At 40.9% G+C, this 13,418-nt stretch overlaps 1 pseudogene; it reads right to left on the bottom strand.

Annotated features, from left to right (window-relative positions):
* Positions 1 to 13,418, bottom strand: part of LOC123953751 — a 52,041-nt pseudogene that overhangs the window by 3,850 nt on the left and 34,773 nt on the right.

Genomic DNA, 13,418 nt, shown 5'->3' with positions numbered 1-13,418 from the left:
TGAGCCACTCAGGTGCCCCTGAATCTGCAAGTTTCTAAAAGCTAACTTTCATTGTAGGAAATAGAGGAGATAAAGGAACAACAAGGAAGCAAATAAACAAATCCCAAATGTGGTAAATTGAATAGGACAACTGATCTGGTTCCTGCAATCAAGTCAATGTCATCAAAAAGAGGTGAGGAAGAAGAGACTGCTCTAGATTAGAGAGGCTTAAGAAACAACCAAATGCAATCAGTTTAAAAATCTGATTTTAACAAACCAATTATAAAAAGGTAATTTTGATATAATTAGGAAAATCTCAAATAAGATCTGGGTATTAGATGATACCAAAGAATTATTGTAAGTCTGGTTAGGTGAGTTTCATAGTTTGGGTTCTCCCAGACCCAGAGATAAAGATTCAAATACAAGTAGTATATTTGACGAAAGATCCCAGAAAACACTGGAAGAGGAAGAGGAAGTGAGATGAGGAAGGACTAGAAGCCAATAAAAGCTGCACTCTTAAGCAACTTAACCACTGTGGACAGGTGGAGCTTGATCTCACTGATGTACTTGGGAAGTAGTGTGGACTATACCACGGAGCCAATCCCCACCCCCAGGTCAAGAGACCTGGGTTACTTTTTTTTTTTAATTTATTTGACAGAGAGAGAGGTCACAAGTAGGCAAAGAGGCAGGCAGAGAGAGAGGGAGAAACAGGCTCCCCACTGAGCAGAGAGCCCGATGTGGGGCTCGATCCCAGGACCCTGAGATCATGACCTGAGCCGAAGGCAGAGGCTTAAACCACTGAGCCACCCAGGCACTCCAAGACCTGGGTTACTTTTATACCAGCTCCCATCAGGCATTGGTTCAGCTGTGCCCACGGGAGGGGGAGGCAGAGTGGACTCTTCAGTGGCCAGAGAAAGCCCGCAAGCCAAGAACATACACTGAAATAGTAAGAACCAACGTGGTGTGGGAAAAAGCACCAACATCACTTGCTACAGTGTGATAATAACATGGCGGTAGTGTAAAAACATGCCATTTCATTAAAAATGAGTACTGAAATATGTGAAGGTGAAGTGATGTCTGAATTTGCCTTAAACTACTTTAAATCTTCTTTTTTAAGATTTCATTTATTTAGGAGTGCCTGGGTGGCTCAGTGGTTTAAGATTTCATTTATTTATTTGAGAGAGCTTGCACGAGTGGGGAGGGCCAGAGGGAGAGGGACTAGGCTACTCCTTGCTCAGCGGGGCTCCATGCCAGGACACCAAGAGATCATAACCTGAGCTGAAGTCAGATACTCACCTGATTGTGCCACCAAGGTGCCCCCTTAAAATACTTTAATAAGAAGAAAATAAAAGAGACAGATGAGCAGCGCCTGGCTGGCTCAGTCAGGGGAGCATGCGACTCTTGATCTCTGGATTGTGAGTTCGAGCCCCATGCTGGGTGTAGAGATTATTTAAAAATAAAATCTTTTAAAAATAAAACTAATTTAAAAACATAAAATAGAGATAAAACAAATATGGTAAAATGATTGAATCAGTCATGGGTATGTGGAAGTTAATTATGCTACCCTCTCTACTTTCTACTCTCTACTGTATATGAGAATTTTTTGCAATAAAAGTATTTTTAATGTACATTTAAGTAATGAAAATATGTCTGTTGGGCTGCCTGCAGGAACTGGATATAAATCATTTCATTTAGAGAACATCTGTCAAAAATTATGTTTTTAGTTTTAAGGATTTTATTTATTTATTTGAGAGTGAGAAAGGGAGCACAAGCGGGGGATGGGGGAAGCAGAGGGAGAGGGAGAAGCAGATTCTCCTCTGAGGAGGAAGCCTAAAGCCTGGCTCAGTCCTGGGGCTCCAGAATCATGACCTAAGCTGAAGGCAGCTGCTTAACTGACTGAGCCACCCAGGCGCCCCAATAATATTTTTAGTTTTAAAATCATTTACCTTAAGCTATTCTTTCTAGTCATAGGTATGGTCTAAAAAATACTTTTTTTCCAGAGCGAGAGAATGAGAGCACAAGCAGGGAGAGTGGCAGGCAGAGGGAGAAGCAGACTCTTCTATGAGCAGGGAGCCCAATGCCCACATGGATCCCAGGACCTCGGGATCACAACCCAAGGGCAGACACTTAACCAACTGAGCCACCCAGGCATCCCTAAAATGTTTCCACGATAGTACAAGCTGGCTGGGATCTGGGAACTACCTTTTAATTGCTCTTTGGGGATTGAACCAATTAGTCAGTGAACCAGACCAAACACATTTTACAGATGGTCCAGCAGCCTAGGGCTGCTGTGGCCTCACTATGGCTGGTGTGTCAGGAATCCCCCACCTTCTGTAATTGGGTTTTCTAGCATGTGTGAGTCGCTCCGTTTTCTTAGCTGCAAACACAAAACTGCCTGCTGACACAAAAAAGGAAACCCAATACCAGCCCCAAAGCTGAAGCCTTTAGTTCTCCTTGCCTTCCTTGACACTCTTGGATTTAGACTCTTCTTGCCCTTCTGGACTTCTTTCACTAATGTTCATAGATCTGATGAAAGAACATTCAAACATGTTTCCCTGGGTCAACAAGTCACTGAGCCTCAAAGTTTGCTTGCCTACATCTGTCTACCCACTATGCCCAACGACTTTGTTAGACTTCTAGGTTTAGCCTTTTTACATGCTCCACAATACCACTTGGCACTGTTTTTAATTATTTGTTCCTATCTGTTATGTTAATCCCTTGAGAAAGGATTATAGTAGATGACATTTTTTTGTAGGTGACAAAACTCTGACATGACTACCTTAGGCAAAAAGAAGAATCTATTGACTCATGAAACTAAATCATGATGGTAGAGGTATCATTAGCAATATGAATAGAGGGGACCAGGATTTTTTATTTGTTATTCTTGGAACAAAGATCTGGGGATTAACAACCTAGCTTGCCTTTTACCATGATGCCAGAATTACTTCCCCCAGTACCTCTACACTACCCTCACTGGCAACCCTCATCAGGGATAGCCCAGCTCCATAGGCTGATCTTGGAGAGTAGATTATCTTTCTTTTTTAAGATTTATTTATTTATTTATTTATAAAGGTTTTCTTTATTTGTCAGAGAGAGAGAGAGCAAGCAGGCGGAGTGGCAGGCAGAGGGAGAAGCAGGCTCCCCACTGAGCAAGGAGCTTGATGTGGGACTCAACCCCAGGACCTTGGGACCATGATCTGAGCTGAAGGCAGACACTTAACTGATGGAGCCACCAAGGTGCCCCTATTTTATTTTTTATTGTTTATTTTAGCGAGAAAAGAGAAAGAGTGCAAGCAGGGGGAGAGGCAGAAGGAGAGGGCTCTGAATGCAGAGCCCAACTCCACAACCCCAAGATCCTAACCTAAGCTGAACTCAAGAGTTGGTCACTTAACCAACAGAGCCACCCAGATGCCCCCTGCTTTTCTCAATTAAATTTTTAAAAATATTTATTTTTTAATATTTATATATATTTTTTAAATATCTTTTTTTTTTTTTTGAGAGAGAGAGAGAGAGCAGGAGAGGGTCAGGGGGACAGGGAGAGAACAAATCTCAAGCAGACTCTGTCCTGAGCATGGAGCCTGACATGGGGCTCAATCTCACAATCCTGAGGTCATGATGTGATCCAAAATCAAGAGTTGGACACTTAACCAACTGAGACTAGATTTTTAAGTGAGCAACTAGGTTTAGCTGTAGCCAATACTTCAAATACTTACCATGTGCCTCTTACATGTCAAGCACTGTTAGATTCTGTAGTGAATACATAAAGGATGTGGAAACCTCAATGTTATTATCACCTCAGCTACAATTTTAAATTTTATTTATTTATTTGACACAGAGAGATCACAAGTAGGCAGAGAGGCAGGCAGAGAGAGAGGAGGAAGCAAGGTCCCCACGGAGCAGAGAGCCTGATGTGGGGCTCGATCCCAGGACCCTGAGATCATGACCTGAGCCGAAGGCAGCGTCTTAATCCACTGAGCCACCCAGGCGCCCCTCAGCTACAATTTTAAAGAGTCATTCATCTGTTGGCGACAATCCCGCTCCACCTTGGCTCTTTGCAAACTGGAGATCGTGGATTTTTTTTTTAAAGATTTCATTTTTATTTATTTGTCAGAGAGAGAGCACACAGGCAGACAGAGTGGCAGGCAAAGGGAGAGGAAGAAGCAGGCTCCCCACCGTGCAGGGAGCCCGAAGTAGGACTGGATCCGAAGGTAGCCACTTAACTGACTGAGCCACCCAGGCATCCTGGTATTTTTTAAAGACTATTTATGTATTTGAGAGAGAAGGAGAGAGCACAAGCAGGGGGAGTGGCAGAAGGAGAGGGAAAAGCAGCCTCCACACTAAACAAGGAGGCCAAAGCGGGACTTGATCCCAGGATCCTGGGATCATGACCCGAGGTGAAGGCAGAAAACCAACTGAGCGACCCAGGTGCCCCCGGATCATAGTTACTTTAATGTGTTTTGTAGTACAGTGCAATTCTAGCCAGGCTGTATTAAGATTATGAAGTTTCTTTTAAAAATTCATTACAAATTCTAAGGGCTAAAATGAACAGAAGATTTCCTTATTTTCTGCTAGACACTGATGGTGTTTGCAGCCAGATTTTGAAAAGAAATTTATTTTAAAGACTGTCATTTTTAGATTTTATTATTTTAAGATAATGTGCTTTTCTTTCTTTCTTTCTTTCTTTTTTTGTTTCAGTTAAGGCAAGCTGTTTTCTGTTTATCTTTTTTGTTTGTTTCTGTGTTAGGCAAGATTTTGCTTCAGTAATATCCTCAAAATCTTAGGAGCTTAAAATGGCAAGAGTATATTTCTTACTCATGCTCTGTGTCATCTTAGGTTGGCAGGGGCTCTGCTCCATGTTCTCACTAAAAGATGCAAAATCACAGAGGCTTCACTCTCTGAAATGTCACTGGGAACCATGGCAAGGGGAGGGAGAAGGGCAAATGGTGTAACATCTCTTAAAGTCTTCCTCTTGGAACTGATGCTCTTGACTTCTATTCAGTTTTATTGGCCAAAAGAAATCACATGGCCACTTCTAGCTTCAAAGGGGCAAAGAAGTATATTCCTACCATGTGCCTAAAGGGAAAAAAATCAGAAATATTGGGGCGTAGCAATATTTTCTTGTGATCAACAAATATTCATTTAATACTCCCTTGTGCATGCAAAATACGCTCACCCTCTTCCAAGGTAGACATCCTTGAAGCTCTATCTACTCAGGGCATCCAGATCAAAACCCAGAATCTCTGAGTGATGTGCAGTCACCTCTACAATAGGTACAGATTTGGTTCCTTTTGACATAAAAACCTATGCTGAAAAGTCAAGTTATCTGTCCCATGGAAAAGATAACCACTGTAAAGATTCCTTTCAAGAAGGACACGTGTAGCTGAGGCAGGCACCAATAGGTGGCAGTTCTGAAATTCTATTTGGCAGCTCTTTTGAGGATCTTATATCACCTTGGGGAATGAGGAATATTTCTTCATGAAGCCCTGACTCTGCTCCCTGGCAGTGACCCCCATCATTCACTGTTCTCCACTGCTCCTGATTCTTTCTGTGGATGACTTTTTCCATCGTTATCCTTGGACACATCTGGAATGGGTGTTGGAGGGATATGCCCTCCTCCTTTCTTCCCAGAGATATTGGAGCTCTAAGGGTGAATGGTTATGATCTCTTTTATTTAGTCCAGTGTAGTAATTATTTTGAAACTGCAACTCTCTTGGAACTTAATGAAAAGGGAAAGAAACCGAAACTAGTCATTTTCATCAACTTCACAAGTTAATAGTCACCTCCATACTTTCTTCCAAGGTGTAACTCTCATTTAGTAAAATTCTTTGTTTTTCTAACCCCTATCCATATTCATATTCTCTCTCTTTCTCTCTCTCTTTCTCCCCCTCCCTCCCTTCCTCCCTTGCTCTCCCTTTGTCTCTCATAGTGATTACATAACTTTATCAGACTTGATGTGAGAGTCATTTCCCCTCCTTAGCCTCTTTTCTCTGAGCCATTGTGTCATATATATAGACACTTGGTTGGTTGGACTTTTGATCTGGGACCTGTTAAACCATTCAGAGTTTTAAGAAGTTGATGAAACAGCCATTCTCTTAATTTGATGCATTGCCTTCAGGCTGAGTTCTAGTTATCCTTTGTCACTGCAAGCACATCTCAGTTTTATCTTTAACTATTTGAGGTTGAGACGTAGTTGCCTATTTCAACCCCATGAGTCCTCAAATTGGTGATTCTTTATTCTCTTCATTCTTGCTTGCAAACCAGTCAATTCTTTTTTCACCTCATTTCTTTTTTGCAATATCTTGTCAAATGCAAGCCAACAAGAATGAACATAAAACATTACTTTGGGGGGTTCCTGTGTGGCTCTGCGGGTTAAGCCTCTGCCCCTTGGCTCAGGTCATGATCGCAGGGTCCTGGGATTGAGCCCTGCATTGGGCTCTCTGCTCAGTGAGAAGTCTGCTTCCCCCCCTTCTCACTCTGCCTGCCTCTCTACTTACTGGTGATCTCTCTCTGTCAAATAAATAAATAAAATCTTTTTAAAAATTCCTTTTTTTTCAATCTGCTGCTTAAGCTACAAATTTATTATATGCTCTGTCAAATGAACTGTAGGAAACAGTTTTATGAAATGCTTTATCACCTCATAACATGGATTGCTATCTTTCCATCCTCTGAAAATTGTTTTCTTGCTACCTGTCATCTGTCTCTTAAATATTTTAGGTTCTTATGACAGCACCTCACTTTAGATTTCTCCCTTCTATCTGTGATCTAGATTTTGCTATAGTAACAACTCTGAGTTCCCAGTGGTTCAAAGTTGTAAAGATTTATTTATCACTCTTGTTACCTGTTTTCACAGGATGGAGCAGAGCTACTCAAATAGACATGTAGCCTACCTCTCAGTGTTCCCAAAGATATGATGCTTAGCCTGTGAGATACCTAAGACTTTCCCAAGGTTCACAGGAGGATAAATTTTAAGGAGTCAATTTCTACATCCTCAACTAATATACAGACTCCTTTTAAAGATTGATCTGCCTGATCAGGGAAATACAAATCAAAACCACAACGAGATAACACCTCATACCAGTCAGAATGGCTAAAATGAACAAGTCAGGAAATGACAGATGCTGGCGAGGATGCAAAGAAAGGGTAACCCTCCTACACTGTTGGTGGGAATGCAAGCTGGTGCAGCCACTCTGGAAAACAGCATGGAGTTTCCTCAAAAACTTGAAAATAGAGCTACTGTGTGACCCAGCAATCGTGCTACTGGATATTTACCCTAAAGATACAAATGTAGTGATCCAAAGGGGTGCGTGCAGCCGAATATTTATAGCAGCAATGTCTACAATAGCCAAACTATGGAGAGAACCTAGATGTCCATCAACAGATGAATGGATAAAGAAGAGGTGGTATATATATACAATGGAATACTATGTAGCCATCAAAAGAAATGAAATCTTGCCATTTGCAACGACATGGACAGAGCTAGAGGATATTAAGCTGAGTGAAATAAGTCAATCAGAGAAAGACAATTATCATATGATCTCCCTGATATGAGGAAGTTGAGAGGCAGGGTTGAGGGTTTGGGGGTAGGGAAGGAAAAAATGAAACAAGATGGTGTCGGGAGGGAGACAAACCATAAGAGACTCTTAATCTCGAAACAAACTGAGGGTTTCTGTGGGGAGAGAGGGTAGGGAGAGGGTGGTTGGGTTATGGACATTGGGGAGGGTATGTGCTATGGTGAGTGCAGTGAAGTGTGTAAGCCTGATGATTCACAGACCTGTACCCCTGGAGCTAATAATACATTATATGTTAAGAAAAAAAAAGAAAAAAATCTGTTTGAATATGAGCTTGTGATGGAAGTGTAGACTCTCCTTTCACAATTGTTTTTTTCTTATTCCATAACAATAAATCTTCCTCACATCTCAAATTCTTCTAGATGCACTTTCCAAGGTATTAAAAACTTCCATGCCATAGGGGCGCCTGAGTGGCACAGTAAGTTAAGCGTCTGACTCCTGATTTCAGCTCAGGTCATGATCTCAGAGTTGTGATCTCAGGGTTGTGAGAAAAAAAACCCTTTTTTTTTTTTTTTTTCCATTTTATTTATTTTTCCAGCGTAACAGTATTCATTCTTTTTGCACAACACCCAGTGCTCCATGCAAAACGTGCCCTCCCCATTACCCACCACCTGTTCCCCCAACCTCCCACCCCTGACCCTTCAAAACCCTCAGGTTGTTTTTCAGAGTCCATAGTCTCTTATGGTTCGCCTCCCCTTCCAAATTTTTTTTTAAATAAATATATAATGTATTTTTATCCCCAGGGGTACAGGTCTGTGAATCGCCAGGTTTACACACTTCACAGCACTCACGATAGCACTTACCCTCCCCAATGTCCATAGCCTCCTCCCCCTCTCCTAATCCCACCTCCCCCCAGCAACCCCCAGTTTGTTTTGTGAGATTAAGAGTCATTTATGGTTTGTCTCCCTCCCAATCCCATCTTGTTTCATTTATTCTTCTCCTATCCCCCTAACCCCCCATGTTGCTTCTCCATGTCCTCATATCAGGGAGATCATATGATAGTTGTCTTTCTCCGATTGACTTATTTCACTAAGCATGATATGCTCTAGTTCCATCCATGTCGTCGCAAATGGCATGATTTCATTTCTTTTGATGGCTGCATAGTATTCCATTGTGTATATATACCACACCTTCTTTATCCATTCATCTGTTGATGGACATCTAGGTTCTTTCCATAGTTTGGCTATTGTAGACATTGCTGCTATAAACATTCGGGTACACGTGCCCTTTCGGATCACTATGTTTGTATCTTTAGGGTAAATACCCAGTAGTGCAATTGCTGGGTCATAGGGTAGTTCTATTTTCAACATTTTGAGGAACCTCCATGCTGTTTTCCAGAGTGGTTGCACCAGCTTGCATTCCCACCAACAGTGGAGGAGGGTTCCCCTTTCTCCACATCCTCTCCAGCATCTGTCATTTCCTGACTTGTTAATTTTAGCCATTCTGACTGGTGTGAGGTGATATCTCATTGTGGTTTTGATTTGTATTTCCCTGATGCCGAGTGACGTGGAGCACTTTTTCATGTGTCTGTTGGCCATCTGGATGTCTTCTTTGCAGAAATGTCTGTTCATGTCCTCTGCCCATTTCTTGATTGGATTGTTTGTTCTTTGGGTGTTGAGTTTGCTAAGTTCCTTATAGATTTTGGACACTAGCCCTTTATCTGATATGTCGTTTGCAAATATCTTCTCCCATTCTGTCAGTTGTCTTTTGGTTTTGTTAACTGTTTCCTTTGCTGTGCAAAAGCTTTTGATCTTGATGAAATCCCAATAGTTCATTTTTGCCCTTGCTTCCCTTGCCTTTGCCGTTGTTCTTAGGAAGATGTTGCTATGGCTGAGGTCGAAGAGGTTGCTGCCTGCATTCTCCTCAAGGATTTGGATGGATTCCTTTCTCACATTGAGGTCCTTCATCCATTTGGAGTCTATTTTCGTGTGTGGTGTAAGGAAGTGGTCCAATTTCATTTTTCGGCATGTGGCTGTCCAATTTTCCCAGCACCATTTATTGAAGAGGCTGTCTTTTTTCCATTGGACATTCTTTCCTGCTTTGTCGAAGATTAGTTGACCATAGAGTTGAGGGTCTACTTCTGGGCTCTCTCTTCTGTTCCATTGATCTATGTGTCTGTTTTTGTGGCAGTACCATGCTGTCTTGATGATGACAGCTTTGTAATAGACTTGAAGTCCGGAATTGTGATGCCACCAACTTTGGCTTTCTTTTTCAATATTCCTTTGGCTATTCAAGGTCTTTTCTGGTTCCATATAAATTTTAGGATTATTTGTTCCATTTCTTTGAAAAAATGGATGGTATTTTGATAGGGATTGCATTAAATGTGTAGATTGCTTTAGGTAGCATAGACATTTTCACAATATTTATTCTTCCCATCCAGGAGCATGGAACATTTTTCCATTTCTTTGTGTCTTCCTCAATTTCTTTCATGAGTACTTTAAAGTTTTCTGCATATAGATTCTTATTCTCTTTGGTTAGGTTTATTCCTAGGTATCTTATAGTTTTGGGTGCAATTGTAAATAGGATTGACTCCTTAATTTCTCTTTCGTCTGTCTTGTTGTTGGTGTACAGAAATGCAACTGATTTCTGTGCATTGATTTTATATCCTGACACTTTACTGAATTCCTGGACAAGTTCTAGCAGTTTTGGAGTGGAGTCTTTTGGGTCTTCCACATATAGTATCATATCATCTGTGAAGAGTGATTGTTTGACCTCTTCTTTGCCGATTTGGATGCCTTTAATTTCTTTTTGTTGTCTGATTGCTGAGGCTAGGACTTCTAGTACTATGTTGAATAGCAGTGGTGATAATGGACATCCCTGCCGTGTTCCTGACCTTAACGGAAAAGCTTTCAGTTTTTCTCCATTGAGAATGATATTTGCGGTGGGTTTTTCATAGATGGCTTTGATAATATTGAGGTATGTTTCCTCTATCCCTACACTTTGAAGAGTTTTGATCAGGAAGGGATGCTGTACTCTGTCAAATGCTTTTTCAGCATCTATTGAGAGTATCATGTGGTTCTTGTTCTTTCTTTTATTAATGTGTTGTATCACATTGATTGATTTGTGGACGTTGAACCAACCTTGCAGCCCTGGAATAAATCCCACTTGATCGTGGTGAATAATCCTTTTAATGTACTGTTGAATCCTATTAGCTAGTATTTTGGTGAGAATTTTTGCATCTGTGTTCATCAAGGATAGTGGTCTGTAGTTCTCTTTTTTGGTGGGGTCCTTGTCTGGTTTTGGGATCAAGGTGATGCTGGCCTCATAAAATGAGTTTGGAAGTTTTCCTTCCATTTCTATTTTTTGGAACAGTTTCAGGAGAATAGGAATGAGTTCTTCTTTAAATGTTTGGTAGAATGCCCCTGGGAAGCCGTCTGGCCCTGGGCTTTTGTTTGTTTGGAGATTTTTGATGACTGTTTCAATCTCCTTACTGGTTATGGGCCTGTTCAGGTTTTCTATTTCTTCCTGGTTCAGTTGTGGCAGTTTATATGTCTCTAGGAATGCATCCATTTCTTCCAGATTGTCCAATTTGTTGGCGTAGAGTTGCTCATAGTATGTTCTTATAATTGTCTGTATTTCTTTGGTGTTAGTTGTGATCTCTCCTCTTTCATTCATGATTTTATTTATTTGGGTCCTTTCTCTTTTCTTTTTGATAAGTCTGGCCAGGGGTTTATCAATCTTATTGATTCTTTCAAAGAACCAGCTCCTAGTTTCATTGAATTGTTCTGTTGTCTTTTTTGTTTCTATTTCATTGATTTCTGCTCTGATCTTTATGATTTCTCTTCTCCTGCTGGGTTTAGGGTTTCTTTCTTGTTCTTTCTCCAGCTCCTTTAGGTGTAGGGTTAGGTTGTGTACTTGAGACCTTTCTTGTTTCTTGAGAAAGGCTCGTACTGCTATATAGTTTCCTCTCAGGACTGCCTTTGCTGTGTCCCGCAGATTTTGAACCGTTGTGTTTTCATTATCATTTGTTTCCATGAATTTTTTCAATTCTTCTTTAGTTTCCTGGTTGACCCATTCATTCTTTAGAAGGATGCTCTTTAGTCTCCATGTATTTAGGTTCTTTCTAAATTTCCTCTTGTGATTGAGTTCTAGCTTCAGAGCATTGTGGTCTGAAAATATGCAGGGAATGATCCTAATCTTTTGATACTGGTTGAGACCTGGTTTGTGACCCAGGATGTGATCTCTTCTGGAGAAGGTTCCATGTGCACTAGAGAAGAATGTGTATTCTGTTGCTTTGGGATGAAATGTTCTGAATCTATCTGTGATGTCCATCTGGTCCAGTGTGTCATTTAAGGCCTTTATTTCCTTGTTGATCTTTTGCTTGGATGATCTGTCCATTTCAGTGAGGGGAGTGTTCAAGTCCCCTACTATTATTGTATTATTATTGATGTGTTTCTTTGATTTTGTTATTAATTGGTTGATATAGTTGGCTGCTCCCACGTTAGGGGCATAGATATTTAAAATTGTTAGATCTTCTTGTTGGACAGACCCTTTGAGTAGGATGTAGTGTCCTTCCTCATCTCTTATTATAGCCTTTGGCTTAAAATCTAATTGATCTGATATAAGGATTGACACCCCAGCTTTCTTCTGATGCCCATTAGCATGGTAAATTGTTTTCCACCCCCTCACTTTAAACCTGGAGGTGTCTTCGTGTCTAAGATGAGTTTCTTGTAGGCAACATCCTGATGGGTTTTGTTTTTTTATCCATTCTGATACCCTGTGTCTTTTGATTGGGGCATTTAGCCCATTCACATTCAGGGTAACTATTGAGAGATATGAATTTAGTGCCATTATTAGCCTGTAAGGTGACTGTTACTGTATATTGTCTCTGTACCTTTCTGATCTACTACTTTTAGGCTCTCTCTTTGCTTAGAGGACCCCTTTCAATATTTCCTGTAGAGCTGGTTTGGTGTTTGCAAATTCTTTCAGTTTTTATTTGTCCTGGAAGCTTTTTATCTCTCCTTCTATTTTCAATGATAGCCTAGCTGGATAGAGTATTCTTGGCTGCATGTTTTTCTCGTTGAGTGCTCTGAATATATCATGCCAGCTCTTTCTGGCCTGCCAGGTCTCTGTGGATAAGTCTGCCGCCAATCTAATATTTTTACCATTGTATGTTACAGACTTCTTTTCTCGGGCTGCTTTCAGGATTTTCTCTTTGTCAGTAAGACTTGTCAATTTTACTATTAGGTGACGGGGTGTGGACCTATTCTTGTTGACTTTGAGGGGGGTTCTCTGCATCTCCTGGATTTTGATGCTTGTTCCCTTTGCCATATTAGGGAAATTCTCTCCAATGATTCTCTCCAATAGACCTTCTGCTCCCCTCTCTGTTTCTTCTTCTTCTGGAATCCCAATTATTCTAATGTTGTTTCGTCTTATGGTGTCACTTATCTCTCAAATTCTCCCCTCATGGTCCAGTAGCTGTTTGTCCCTCCTTTGCTCGGCTTCCTTATTCTCTGTCATTTGGTCTTCTATATCACTAATTCTTTCTTCTGCCTCATTTATCCTAGCAGTGAGAGCCTCCATTTTTGATTGCACCTCATTAATAGCTTTTTTGATTTCAACTTGGTTAGATTTTAGTTCTTTAATTTCTCCAGAAAGGGCTTTAATATCTCCAGAGAGGGTTTCTCTAATATCTTCCATGCCTTTTTCGAGTCCGGCTAGAATGTTCAGAATCGTCATTCTGAACTCTTGATCTGACATATTACCCATGTCTGTGTTGATTAGGTCCCTAGCCTTTGGTACTGTCTCTTGTTCTTTTGTTTGTGGTGATTTTTTCCGCCTTGTCATTTTGTCCAGATAAGAGAATATGAAGGAGCAAATAAACTACTAAAAGGGTGGCAAAGACCCCAGAAAAATGCGCTGTAACCAAAT

This window comes from Meles meles, chromosome 1 (genome assembly GCF_922984935.1).
Source record: "Meles meles chromosome 1, mMelMel3.1 paternal haplotype, whole genome shotgun sequence".
Taxonomy (NCBI): Eukaryota; Metazoa; Chordata; class Mammalia; order Carnivora; family Mustelidae; genus Meles; species Meles meles.
The sequence above is the reverse complement of the archived record's forward strand: the minus strand, read 5'-3'. Positions and strand labels throughout refer to the sequence as shown.